The following is a 14,682-nucleotide window of genomic DNA, read 5'->3' as shown; positions in this document are numbered from 1 at the left end:
GGCGCTTATAGTCTCAGCTAATGAGGAGGCTGAGGCAAGAGAATCACTTAAGCCCACGAGTTGGAGGTTGTTGGGAGCTGCGATGTGACAGCACTCTATCAAGGGTGACTTAATGAGACTCTGTCTCAAAACAAAAACAAAAACTAAAGCTTGGCTTTATTCAACAATTTTAGTTTGCCCACTGATTTTCAAATACCTAGTTTAATGGGGTTGCTCATAACAATTAAGTAGAAAATGAAGACTGATTTATATTTAAGAACAGGAGAGAGAAATGAATATTATGTTATAAAAAGTTGTTTCATCAGTTTGTTATTTAAATATGCTGGGTTGCTATGTATTGGTTCTGATGTGTTAATAGAAGCACCTTCTAAAATAACTATACTAGGAGACTTCTTCATCTTTCAATAGAAATTGAAATTCTAATTTCAATTGATTTATGTATTTTTAGACATGAACAAAATTCAGGGTTGGAATAAATTTAGATCTGCTGATTCATGTGGCCTACTATCCCAGCACCACTTTAAACATGTTGTCTTAGAAGCATAAATGTTTGGGGTTCTTATCAAACTGGAAAAAAAATTTTTAAAGACTTAACACGATGTCATCTTGATATCACTATTAACTATCAGTGAGAAGACAAATTATTTTTGTGCAGTGAAACTATTCAGTGGAAAGTTTAATGGCAACTATTCCTATCATCGATAATTTTTTTTTTTTTTTGAGGCAGAGACTCACTTTGTTGCCCTTGGTAGAGTGCTGTGGCATCATAGCTCACAGCAACTTCAAACTCTTGGGCTTAAACGATCACCTTGCCTCAGTTTTTCATTTTTAGTAGAGACAGGGGGTCTCACTCTTGCTGAAGCCAGTCTCAAACTTGTGAGTACAAGTAATCCACCTGCCTTAGGCTCCCAGAGTGGTAGGATTACAGGCGTGAGCTACCCCACGCAACTATCATTGATAATTTCATACCTGAAATGCATGTTTTTCAAGTATTTGCCTATGTCCAAGTTTTTACCTACGCTAATGATCTCACAATCTTTACTGAAAATGTGTTCAGCAGCTCAGCACCTGTAACTGAGTGAGTAGGGCACCGACCACATAAACCGAGGCCGGCCGTTTAAGCCCAAGAATTTGAGGTTGCTGTGAGCTGTGACGCAACGGCACTCTACCAAAGGTGACATAGTGAGACTCTGTCTCAAATAAATAAATAAAAGCTCAGGCTGGGCATGATGATTAATGCCTGTAATCCTAGCATTCTGGGAGGCTGATTTGAGAGGGATCTCTTGAGCTTATGAGTTTGAGACCAGCCTGAGCAAGAGCAAGACCCTACTTCTACTAAAAAAAAAAAAGAAAAACTTAGCTGGGTATTGTGGTTCCCAGCTACTCAGGAGGCTGAGGATGAAGGATCACTTGCACCCAGTAATTTGATTTTGTTCGGTGGCAGAGGGAGACTGTCCATTTAAAAAAGAAAAAAATTGGTCCCCAAAACTGAGGCATAGTTAACATAGTAAACATGAAACTCAGCTTTGAGCTTCCAAATAAACAAAACCAAAGAACACAGTTCATAATCCATGTCTCTGGTTAAGCTGGTGGTGTGCTTGCTTCATCAAGCACATGCGTTCTTCTTATTAAGTTCCAAATGGAACTTTTTCATCTGGGTCTTTCTTGCAAAAAAGTGATTTTGAAACAGCATCTCCCACCCTCTATCAGGGAACATTTGGCAATGTTTGGAGATAAAGTAACATGACTGTCAACTCAGAATCCTATACCCAGTGTAAATACTCTTCAGGAATAAAGGCAAAGAAATTTGTGTTGGCAGACCCACACAGTGCTTATAGAAACCAGCCTAAACAGGAGTAGCAATCTCAGTGGGTAGAAGAAACAGCATTAGAGGCTGTCAAGGTGAATAGGATTTGGAAGAAAGATTTGGATTTCCAGAGATGGGAGAAAACTAGAGCTCCCAAAATCTGAACAGAGAGTGAGACTATAGGAGTCTTTCAAAAAATAGCTTCTCAGGCTCCCAACCAGGGCTTTTGGAGTAGACTATCCACCTGGTGGGTAGTGAATGCTGAGCACCCTATCTTTTCCCCTTTCTTCTGTATCATAGCTCCATAAATTTCATTGTGTTAGCTCTTCAATGCTTCAAGCATGTTTTTTATGTTTTAGCCTGCTTTTCTACTTACTGAAAAAAGTTGGCTCAAAGCAAACTTGTCCGCCACTGCTAGAGGCAGGATGCTTTTTTCCTATAAGATAGTTTGGAAAGAAAATTTTAAAATCCTAAATAAATGAATAAATTGATCGTGTTTATGGATTAGGAGATTATAACGTAGACAGGCTGTTCTCCCTGAAGTAATCTACGTGCAATGCAGGTCAATTAAAAAAATACATATATGGGCCTGGTGGCTCACATCTGTAATCCTAACACTCTGGGAGGCTGAGGGAGGGTGGATTGCTTGATGTCAGGAGTTACAGACCAGCCTGAGCAACAGTGAGACCCCCATCTCTACAAAAAAATAGAAAAACTAGCTGAGTGTGGTGCGGCAGGCCTATAGTTCCAGCTACTTGAGAGGCTGAGGAAGGATCACTTGAGCCCAGGAGTTTGAGGTTGCTGTGAGCTATTAAGATGCCACTGCTCTCTAGCCAGGTGATAGACCAAGACTCCAAAAAAATTTTTTTTTCGGGCAGTGCCTGTGGCTCAAAGGGGTAGGGCGCCAGCCCTGTATGCCGGAGGCGGTGGGTTCAAACCCAGCCCCTGCCAAAAACTGCAAAAAAAAAAAATTTTTTTTTCAATTGAGGGCGATAGGTGAAAGTTAAAAGTTTGTTCTAAGATTCATGCAAAACTACAAAAAGATCAAAAATAGCTAAGACACAAGTAAAGAATAAGATGGAAGCCTTGCTTTTCTGGGTGGCAAAATTTATTGTAAAGCTCCAATAATTAAAATACTCTGATACTGGCAAGCTACACAAATAGAAATTGGAAGAAAGAGCCCAGAAATAGATTCACACACTTGATTAATGATAAGGGTGGCATTGACAGCAGTTGGGAACAACCAATTCTTCAGTAAGTTGGTTATAACTATATGGAAAAAATGGAACTTGGTGCCCACTTCACAGCTTACCTAAAAATCAATACCCAGGTGAATTGTAGATCTGTGAAAGACAAAACAAAGCTCCTAGACATAAGGAGACCATTTTTATGACTTAAGTATAGGAAGACTTTTTAAACAGGATACAAAAAACCAGTAACTACAAAGGAAACGTTTACAAACTTCACTACATTAAAGTTAGTAATGTCTATCCATCAAGACACCATGAAGAGAGTGAAAAAGCAAGCCACAGAGTCAGAGAAGACATTTGCATGCATATAATCTATAAAGGCTCCTCAGTACATCCTTCTTCTGCTATAGCTCACATCTCAGGCCATGTTTTACTCTCTTAACACTGCAGCTCTCACTCTGCCTCATGTGGAGTTCATGTGGGAATCGCTCATGTATGTGAACTGGAAAATAAAGGGCTTAACACCCCATGGAGTCCCTTGGCCAGTGGGGGCCACTGAGCTAGAGGATAAATGCTGTCCTCTTTCATATCTCAGGTGGATAATTTTGAGGTGCATTTTATGTGACCCCTAAGAATGTCTCAATGAGATCGAGCCCACAGTTCCCACAACAGTGACCAACTTGAAAAGGAACCCTTCCATTTCACCTTCTTTCCTTTCTGCTTCTATTTCCCAAATACACTACAACAGGGCAAGCTTCTCCTTAGGCTGATTTCTGGAGGTACCCCAGGCCACCCTACAAATCCAGAATCCCTACAAATCACTAAAAAAACATACATAACCTAATGGAACAATTGGCAAGAGACCTGACAGGCACTTTATAAAAGGAAATCCAAATGGTCAATGAACATTTTAAAAGGTGCTAAACAAAAAATTTGCCTCAGCCTCCCTCAACAAAAATTTTTACTAAATTGGCCAGGCGTGATGGCTCATGCCTGTAATCCTAGCACTCCAGGGAGGCTGAGGCGGGAGGATCACTTGAACTCTGGAGTCTGAGACCAATCTGAACAAGAGCAAGACCCCAACTCTACCAAAAACAGAAAAACTACACAGGTGTCATGGCAGGCACCTATAGACGCAGCTCCTCAGGAGGCTGAAGCAAGTGGATCACTTGGGCCCAAGAGTTTGGAGGTTACTGTGAGATATGACCCCATGGTACTCAACCCAGGGTAACACAGTGAAACTCAGTCTCAAAAAAAAAGTGCTTAACATCACTAATGATCAGGAAGATGCTAATCGAATTTACTTCATACTCATGACAATGACTAAAATTTTAAAGCACCAACTAAAGGTTTTGTTAAATATATTAATTGTGCATCACTGTGTAACAAACTATTCTAAGACTTAATGACTTAAATAACATTTATCATCTCACAGTTTCTGTTGGTCAGGAATTTGGGCTTAGCTGGTTGTCTCTGGCTCAGGGCTCACAAGGCTATAGTCACCTCATCTTAGTGGGCAAATCCCATTGCCTTCTGTCACACCCTCTGCAGTGGAAGCAAGTTACTAGCTCCAGCCCACACTTAAGGAGAGAGATCACCAAGGGGTTAGACTCAATGAGGACCCACCCCTACCAGGGAGATGGACAGCAACTCTCACATAGGGGATGGAAACATAAAACAGCACTACAATTTTGGAAAACAGTTTGGTGCTTGTCCTGTGACTTATACCACAAGAAAGTGGTAGTGCACATGCACCAAGAGATAATGTAGAAAAATGTTTATAGCAGCATTATTTCTAATAGCTCTGAATGAAAGGCCAAAATGTCCTTCAACAGTAGAAAAGACAAAAAAAAAAAAAAAACAGTAGAAAAGACAAATAATCATTGAGCATTCACACACTGGAATACAATAAATACAATAGTGAAAATAAGTGAAGCATACTTATCTGCAACATGGATGATTATCATGAACATGACGTTTAATGTAAAACAGACACAAAAGATTGCATTCCTTATTATTCTGTTTCATTTCATTAAACAAATCAAACTAAGATATAGTATTTGGTGATGACTGCTTAGATAGTAAAATTCAATAAAAGTCAATAGCAGTTACCATGAAAGTTAGGAGAGTTGTTACCCTTTGCAGGAGTGGAAGGCCCACTGAGCAGGAAGAGGCAGGAACTGGCTGCCTGCATTCTAGCAAACTTCTGTTTCGCGATTGGAGTGTGGTTACACAGGTATTTGCTTTCTGATCACTCACTGTACTATATACACTGTCATTTTGTGTAGCTTCTATATGTATGTTACCTTTTGCCATAAAGGTTTCAGAAAACTACACACAAACCTACATCCTATTATCCAGCGGTGCACAAAAAGGGAGCCCAGCCTGGCAGAATAAGTGTTGCAGTGAATGTCAACCAAGATCTGTTTTCTGGGCTCCTTCAGGTGAGAAAGCCAAGGTATATTCATGTCTGCCTCACCCCTTGGCCATGCCAGACACTGGAGCACAGTGGCAGCACAGAGCCCTGCCATTTCCAACAGGGTTTGGCCTGGGGCAGGCAGCGTGCTCTGCTCCTGTGAGAGGGCCCAATCTTCTTCCTGGATCATGGTGGTAGGCAGGGACAATGAGGGGGAGTGGGGTTGGCTGAGGGGACCTAGGAGTCAGGGATAGGGAGTCCTTTTGGAGCAGTCACTGGAGCTCAGCTCTCAGAGACAACTCACCTGCCTCGCCTGCCTCATGAGGTTTCAGAAAGACACAAAACCCCTCTCCAACCACCCCGCCCCTCCCCCTCAACTTCAATGAAAAGGTCAAGGGAATTTTCCTCTCCTTTAAATGGAACGAATTTTTCTTGGGCCTAGAAAGAATTATTTATCAGGTGTTCACGGCACTCCACGTGCCTTTACAGGGCCCAGCCATGCTCTGAAGCACAACAGACAACTTTTTTCCTGAAAGCTCAGTTTATAGGCCAACTTCAAAGCCCAGGCTCTCAGAGCAGGGCATGAGGCTCCAGTTTGGGGACTGACATCAAAGGGATGTGCAGGGGTTGATGTGATGTCGGGTCGACAGCCGCGGGGCTCCAGGAGACAGCCTCCAAGGACATGCCTGTCCTCAGCACCTGGAGTGCTCAGGGAGGCAGCCTGGCATGGCCTGGCCTCGTGAACCCCAACTTCAAAGGCCCTGGGCCATTGCTGTACCCACTATTGGTGACTGAAACAGCAGACAGAGGGTGGAAGGCAGAAGACCGGCATGGGGGGATAGCAGATGACTCGAGACCTGTTTATCCTGTCCAGTCAGGGAAAGAAGAGAGGCTTTAAATTCGGAAGAAGCATCTCAAGCCCTGCTATTCATAACAAGGATCATATGAAAGGGCGAAACCACCATGGAGAACATTTATTGAACAGTCCCAAGCCAGGCACTGTGTGAAAGGTTTATTTCATTTAGTTCTCACAATGAGCCATGTATGGTAGGTACTGTTATTCTCATTATTTAGCTTGGGGAGGTCGTCTTGCCCAGGGTCAAAAAGTTAATAAGGGTGGATTTGAATTCCATAATCCTGCTCCTACCTACTACTCAAGGAACTTAAAAACAAGGGAACAGGGTGGCGCCTGTGGCTCAAAGGAGTAGGGCGCCAGCCCCATGTGCCAGAGGTGGCGGGTTCAAGCCCAGCCCCGACCAAAAACTGCAAAAAAACAAAACAAAACAACAACAACAACAAGAGAACAAGGGATATTCTCTTGGGGCTACAGTATAAAACACGTAACGGAAGCAGAACAGAGAGAGCCAAAGTCATCTGAAAAAGAGAGAAGGCTCCCAGGCCAATGGACCTGTGCTTCATTCATTCACATGTTTATTCATTCATTGAACAAGTCATTTCTTAGCACCTTTCTTCTGGCAGAGCTCTGGGCACTGAGAACAATATAGTAAACAAGAGAATGTCCTTGCCCTAGGAAAGCTTGTGTTCTAGTGAGGGAAACCAGCAATAAATAAGTATACAGATAGGGCGGCACCCGTGGCTCAGTGGGTAGGGCGCCGGCCCCATATGCCGAGGGTGGCATGTTCAAACCCGGCCACGGCCAAATTGCAACAACAAAAAACAGCCAAATGTTGTGGTGGGGGCCTGTAGTCCCAGCTACTCAGGAGGCTGAGGCAAGAGAATCGTCTAAGCCCAGGAGTTGCAGGTTGTTGTGAGCTGTGTGTCGCCACAACACTCTACCAAGGGCGATAAAGTGAGACTCTGTCTCTACAAAAAAAAAGTATACAGATAATAAATTAAAGAATAAGAGTGTGATACATGTTAAATGACTAACTTAAAAGCAAGTAAACTATAACTAATGTGTATTATTCTTTATATGGGACTGGGAACCATTCCTAGCAGTTTCTACATACAAACTCATTTAACCCTCACAACAACCTACTGAGGTAGGTACAAATATCTCCTTTATTTTACAGATGGGGAAAATAAGGTATGTAGAGGTGAAGTAACTTGCCCAAGGTCACAGGGCTGGCAAACCAGGACTGGATTCCAGGCAGCCTAGCTCCAGAGCCTGTGCTTATAACTTCTGCACCAAAGTGCCTCCTTTCCATGGCGTCAACGTACCAGTGAAGGGATAGCCAGTCACAGTCACACAGAAAGTGTTCACCTAAGGGGCAGTGCCATCTTATTCTGGCCTAAGAGAGGAAGCCCTGGTCTAGAAAGGTGGACACCCTGCTTGTGGGGTGTAGGAATCCTGCAGTGGAAATGGTAGCTCAATGACACTAGAACTCTAGTCCTGAGACTGTTAGGGAACTCTCCAAGGAAGATGTGGCCCCCAGGTGGGGTGTGGTGGTGTCAGTGAACACCAGTAGCCAGTCGGCTCAGCAATTGAGTTCTCTTTTTTTTTTTTTTTTTTGCAGTTTTTGGCCAGGGCTGGGTTTGAACCCGCCACCTCTGGCATATGGGGCCAGCGCCCTACTCCGTTGAGCCACAGGAGCTGCCAGCAATTGAGTTCTCATACGATTTTCTCTATCTCCTGACCTGGTTAATGTGACTATAGCCCTGAGCAACAGCCCCACCCCTACTGCTGACAAATCTGGTTTCTGAGCCTTAAAACTCAGGGACTCATAGTTGGGTCAAGAGTGCCAAAGCAGGGCAGCACCTGTGGCTCAAAGGAGTAGGGCTCTGCCCCCATATACCGGAGGTGGTAGGTTCAAACCCGGCCCTAGTCAAAAACTCAAAAAAAAAAAAAAAAAAAAAAAGAGTGCCAAAGCAACACCTCTCCATGGAATCCCCAGGCAATGCTCAATCAATGAGTCACAGCCATGGAGGCGGCTCCCATTCACTGAGCACCTGCTACATGCTAGGCACTGCATCAGGCACACTGCCATAGATTTCTCTTCAGACTGTCCTCATCAATTTCATCAGAGGTGAGTCTAATTCAAGGGAATCTATTTCCCCATAAAAATCTTGCTGTAAGTCTCCAGGGAGCTCTTTTCTTTTCTTCTTCCAGAACTAACAGCAACCAAAATCGTGGGTAAAACCTCTCTGGAGTCAGACAGATATAAGCTCAAATTTCGATTCAGTCACTTACTTATAAGTCAGAACTGTCATGCCTCAGGTTTTTCATCTATAAGATGGAAATGATAATACTTACAGTCTGGGTAGTCTAGATTATACCACAGTGGAAAATAAACCCCGAAATCTCAAGACTGAGTATATCAAAGTTTGTTTCTCACTCATGTAAAGTTAGCTATGGGCCTTGGGGCCTTTCCCAGGTAGTTCCCTTCCAAAGTGCAGAATTAGAACCAGTCAGTTTGCATCTTGTGGTTCTGAAATCTGGAATATGTGGCCTGTAGGTAGCCACTGCAGGGAAAGAGAAAGCTGGAGAGAGTGCACTGGTTCTTAAATGCTCAGCCTGCAAGCGACACATATCACTTCCACTTGTGACCCACTGGCAAGAGCTGGACACACAGCCTTGTCTGAGGATAAAGGGACCAGAAGATGTGAAGGAGCACACTGTGACCTCACGAGTAGTAACTGTATCGCCCACTAAGTGTGATACAAAGTGTCTGATACAGAATAAGTGCTTCGTAAATGTAATCAACCTTATTATTAACCATAATAATAAACTGGGAAACTATTCTGAGCTGATGTTAGTGGAGCTTCAAGTATGAACTAGATTCATCAGCAATGGGCAAGTCTCAGGAAGGTGGAAAGACGCTGGAGTGTAACCACGACTGTGCACCTCCAGACCCACGCACCAAGCTCAGTGAGTCCACTCTGGGCTGCCGTTTGTTCACTGCACAGCTTGCCATGGGCTCACTCTGCCAGAGGTCCTCAAACTTTTTAAACAGGGGACCAGTTCACTATCCCTCAGACTGTTGGAGGGCCGGACTATAGTTTAAAAAAAAAAAAACTAAGCAACCCACAGGGCCCCATTTCCACAGAGGGACACTTTCTCAGTGACTGTTCCTGTGAAGCTGCCCCTTTAAAATGATAACAACATAGAATCAAATGAAAATTCTCATTTATCTTTGGCTATTTTCAATTATTATAGAGCATTGATTGATGAAAGAAAGTCATAAAATTTCATCTCATTTTAAAGAGTAAATAGTAATTGATTTGTATAGGCTGGCTATGGTAAGATAATGTGTCCCCTAATTCTTTGTAGTTGCCAACTTTTTTTCCTGCTGAAAAATAGAAATGAGTGGCAAGGGCTGACTTGCTTAACTGGTGATTTTTTTAAAAGATGAAGGATAAATTAAATTCAAGGAAAGAGGATGGGGGAAGACGGTGGGTAAGTTCTCACCCAATGGGTACATTGCCCAGACATATGGCCCACTTCCTGGGTGAAGAGCATAACTTCCTAGGTTGAAGGGCTTTAACTTGCAAAAGCAGTTTATGTAACCTAATTGTGTGTACCCTCATATTATCCCGAAATTAAAAAAAAAAAATGAATGAGTCCCTGCTGCCCAAATGTACTTACCAAGTGGCACTAGACTAGAAATAAAATTTCTATATAGAAAACATAAAAAAAAACCAAAAAACTATGAACAAATTCCTATGCACATTGCATATATTTTATTTTGAAGTTAAAAAAACAAAACAGGAACAAATACAATCACACTGCTTCATGTGGCCCGTGGGCCGTAGTTTGAGGACCCCTGCAGCCTTCTCTAGCCTTCCGCATTTGACAGTGAGAAATGGGGAAGCGGGAGGCAGACGCCACAGCATCTCACTGCCCACTCCAATCCCACATCCCCCAAGTAGTCAGCAGGTATGTGAGATGAGCTGGGCACTGAGCAAAAGGCAGCTGTCAAAGAGCTTGCTAAGCTGGCTAGCAAGACAGGTACGTGGGGACAGATGCAGCATTGTGGTTGTCTTGTGGGTAAAGTTCATGGAAACCATCCCATTTTGTGAGGCTTGTGCTCTAAGCAGTTGCCAGTTTGCAAGGAGTCTCTCTTAGGTTAACAAGTTTTTCTCTAAATTAGTTAATGCCATGGGTGCCTACTGATAGTGGCCATGGGTACCTAATGATGCTCAGACCACTCTGGCCTAAGTTGTAAGCCAGCCCAGCTGATGTTAACATATCTGCAGTGCCACAGCCAACCTGTTCTAGTCCAGGAATGACCAGAGGAGATCCCTGAGCTGAGCAGGAGACAGAGGCCATAAAATCTGCATTACATGTATTATTGTCATTGGGACCTCATTTGCGCTGACCAGCTAGTGTGGCCCCAAGAAACACAAGTTATAGCAGGAAGGCCTGAAAGCAATGACCAAGAAAACAAATCTCAGGTTAGAGACAGAACACCTCAGGAGGCTCCCAGAACGAGGAAGGGGGCTAGGGTCTCCACGGTTGTGGGCAGAGATGGACTCGGAGAACGACTGCTTTTTACTGTGATTCTGAATCTACTGTAACTCCCCCATGCCACTGTCTTCTAGGCTGGAGATTTGGCAAAGACATTGAAAGGACTTTGCTGACATGTCCAAGCCTTGGGAGCTCTCCATGCAGAATCTAATTCTCCAGCTCCTCCCAGGGATGATTCTGCCTCTGAACCCAAATTCTAGGTCTAGGAAGGAGTGCTTTCTAGATCCAGGAGGCCACTGGAGACAAAAGTGATTCAGACCAGCAATGAGCCAGCTCAGTCAAAAGGAGCCGTGCACCCTCTCTGGTCGGAGAGTTCCTCCCTCTGTGTGGGGAGAATGAGACTTGGCAGATAGTTCCAGGGCCTTGGGCCACGATGGCAAAAGGGACCACGGCCATGGCACACACGTCCAAAGACACCAAACCAGTTAAGGATTGAGATGCAGTTCAGTGCTCAAGGAGAAGCATCTGTGACTGACTAGGGAGGTCAAGCCAGGGACTGGAGGATGGGGCCAAGGCTGCTGTGACTACAGACAGCTGAAGCAGCTTCCTGTCCGACTCTGTGAGCTCAGCCAAGGGACTGTGCCTCCCTTGTTCTGTCTCAGCTCTAAGGAGTCTGAGAGTGAGCAGCTGAATAGCACAGAAGCCCTTATTCTCCAGGACAACCCTCTTCCATCAGAAGGAGCCCTAAGCACAGGTCTCCTGGCCTTCCACATACAAACCTTCAAGGAGCTCAACTGTGAAGCCTCTTCCCTGTCACTAATTATTTGTCTAATCACATTTCTGAGACATGGCAGACAAATGCTGGGAGCCCTCTGTCAATAAGCTGTCCCCAGTGTGCTCAGAGAGGTCTCTTTTAGGGTCTGCATGTGCTTTTCCAAAGCACCAGGCTCAACCTCTCTTCCCCAAGCCTGGCTCTTCCCAGGCTGGTTGGTGCCCTCCAGCCAAGGCTGCACCCTCCCCTGCTGGGCTGCTCCCCTCCCCGCTGCTTGCGCCTCATCTGCATTTAACATCCCTTGTTGGGTTGTGGCAGAGAATACTCAACAGACTCATATTAAAAATGCCCTTTAAAATTCAAAAGCTTTGAACTAAAGAAATACCTCGAGAAGTTTTCATGGAAAGTTCAGATCCTCTGGTTCAATTCACTACACTTAGATGCACCTTTTCAAATAATAGGGAAAAAATGTAACAGGGTCAGACCCAAATCAATACGCTTGTTCAAACAGAATTGCGGGGACTGTGATGTGCACACATTTTGTACTCTGCCTTTGTACCCTGCCACTCGCTCTGAAGAAAGGTTTCTTTGCTAGGAGAGCAATGAAAGTGGTAGCCTTTTGAGTAGAGGCGGCAAAGCAATGGCATGTTTACTGGGCTGGGAGGGGCTGCCATTTTTCATGCCTTCCCCAGCCGAGTCTCTTTGTTCTTTTCATAATGGTGCGCTACTCAAAAATGGGCAAAGTCCTTTGCACACCCAGCATCTGATGCTGAGTTGGAAGCAGAGGGCTCCCAGCATTTGTCTGCCATGTCTCAGAAATGTGATTAGACAAATAATTAGACAATTAATTTGCTGCTTCTTTCCACCCTTGGTGAGAACACAAAAGGACTCCTCATGGAGTGCCATGCTCCAATTGTGGGAAACTTCCAAAGCCCAAAATGGGCCCTCGTCTGGCTGAGCCAAGGTCTGCATCCATCCACACCCACCCTTCAGGCCTCTGGAGCCACCTGGGCAGAGAGATGATTCCCTGACCTTGGGCTGCAAACAAAAATAGCCAGGAAAATTCTGGAGACCCTGAAGGCAGCCATGGGATTAGACACAGTGGTTCTCAACCTTCCTAATGCCTCAGCCCTTTAATACAGTTCCTGTGGGTCACAACCCACAGGTTGAGAACCGCTGGATTAGGAGTGGAAGGGGTCAGGCTGCGGTTTATACTCCCACTGACAGACACCAAGGCAGGTTGAAAAGTGAATGGCTGGGAGAAAACAAAATGCTCGTTTACAGCATCTACACTAGCCCAGGCGTATCTACTTCATATATACTCACAAGCCATAGGAATGATTGTAATCATTTAAACAATGTCCTGGACACATTGAGAATCCTGGCAGCTCAGGAGGTTCAAGTGGGCATTAGGAAAAGATGTTATTCCCAAACTATTTTACACTAGATCCTAAAATGTTTTTGCTAAAAAATCAGATATCCAGGGCTCACCCTGGGCCTGGGCTAAAGTTAAGAACTGAGGAGTGAGTGATGTCAGCAATGGAAGAGGAGACACTTTTTTTTTTTTTTTTTTTGAGACGGAGTCTCATTATGTCATCCTCGATAGAATGCTATGCCATCGCAGCTCACAGCAACCTCAAACTCTTTGGGCTTAAGCGATTCTCTTGCCTCAGCCTCCCAAGTAGCTGGGACCACAGGTGCCCGCCACAACACCTGGCTATTTTGTTGTTGCACTTGTCATTACTGTTTAGCTGGCCTGGAACCAAGTTCGAACCCTCCACCCTTGGGCATGTGGTCAGTGCCGTAAACACTGTGCTACGGGAGCCGCCAGAGGAGACATATTTATGCCTCCTCCCCACGTCAGGTACAATTCTATTGTTCAAAACTCTACTGAGGCCCTGGGTCTCCTATAAAGAAGAGAAGTTGGAACTGCTGGGCCACACTCTGGACTGTCCTTGGTCAGCCAGTACTTTCACTGATGGCCCCATCTTACCTCAGGTAACGAGGGAGTCTTCTCCAGGGGTTGAGACAAGCAGCGACACGTTGCCTGCCCACACAGGCTGTAGCTTGAGTGTTCCTTTTCTGACCCTGTATGCTCTCTGCCATCGGAGTTGAAGGCCTGTCACACTCTCTGTAGGTTGACATTTCTCTGTAGGTTGAAATTTGGGCAACAATTCCTATTAAAGAGGTTACCCCTCCTATTGGATGGAACACTCTGGAAAGAGCAGTTAAGAGGTTGCCATGACTATGTGAGAGAGACAGAAACTGAGACCAACAGTAAGGACACACTTTTAGTGAGAGAATGTCTACAACCTGCCACCCTGTGGGCTGGGCACAGCCGCCTGGGTTTGGTGGGAGGCTTGGCATTCAGCTATGGAATCATTCCCCACTCTTTCATCTGTTATGGAGACATCTCCAAAAATGCCTAAAACCAGAGAGTATTTTTTTACTTTAAAATTCAAACTGAGACCAGTAGCTATTATATATAAAAAAAAAAAAAAAAAAATCAGCCATATCCCCTGTTCAGAATGCCTTAAAATCTATTTTTCCCCAATTTAAATAGTTGGAAAGTCATTCCAAACCTCGGATGCTCATTTTGGCAGTAAAGAAAAAATGCCATAACAACAAACTTGGAAATATACACATCTTTAAATTGAACTGGCCTCTTGCCTTCTGTTTTAAGCACACATCACAAGTCAAAATAAATTAAATACAAATCCAGTTTGTAATGGTCCATCACTAACCCACTTCATTGGAACAAGCTGGTGGTGTGTGGATTGGAAGGCGGCCCATAGCGTCCTCTGTGCTGTCCTGGATTGGATTACAGTCTGTCTGCCAAACCAGTCCCATACGGGAGTCTAGAGCCCAGCGGCTCCTTGGCTAAAGTAAGGAGGGGAGGGGGGCCAGCCCAAGCAACTGCCAAAGCCTGGCAAGGGCCCAGAAGCACCGGCCTCCTTGCCCCAGGCCTCCAAAGTCAATCAAGTGTCAAGGAACTGTCATCAGAGAAACTTTTCATAGGAGAACACAAGCAGGGTTGAGTGCTAACAAGGGGGGATTTTCCAAAGAAATGGAAAAAAACTAACAAAGGCCACTCAAAGAGCATATAACCAGTAAGAAACAGGAAACATA

This window comes from Nycticebus coucang, chromosome 14, assembly GCF_027406575.1.
Source record: "Nycticebus coucang isolate mNycCou1 chromosome 14, mNycCou1.pri, whole genome shotgun sequence".
Taxonomy (NCBI): Eukaryota; Metazoa; Chordata; class Mammalia; order Primates; family Lorisidae; genus Nycticebus; species Nycticebus coucang.
The sequence above is the reverse complement of the archived record's forward strand: the minus strand, read 5'-3'. Positions refer to the sequence as shown.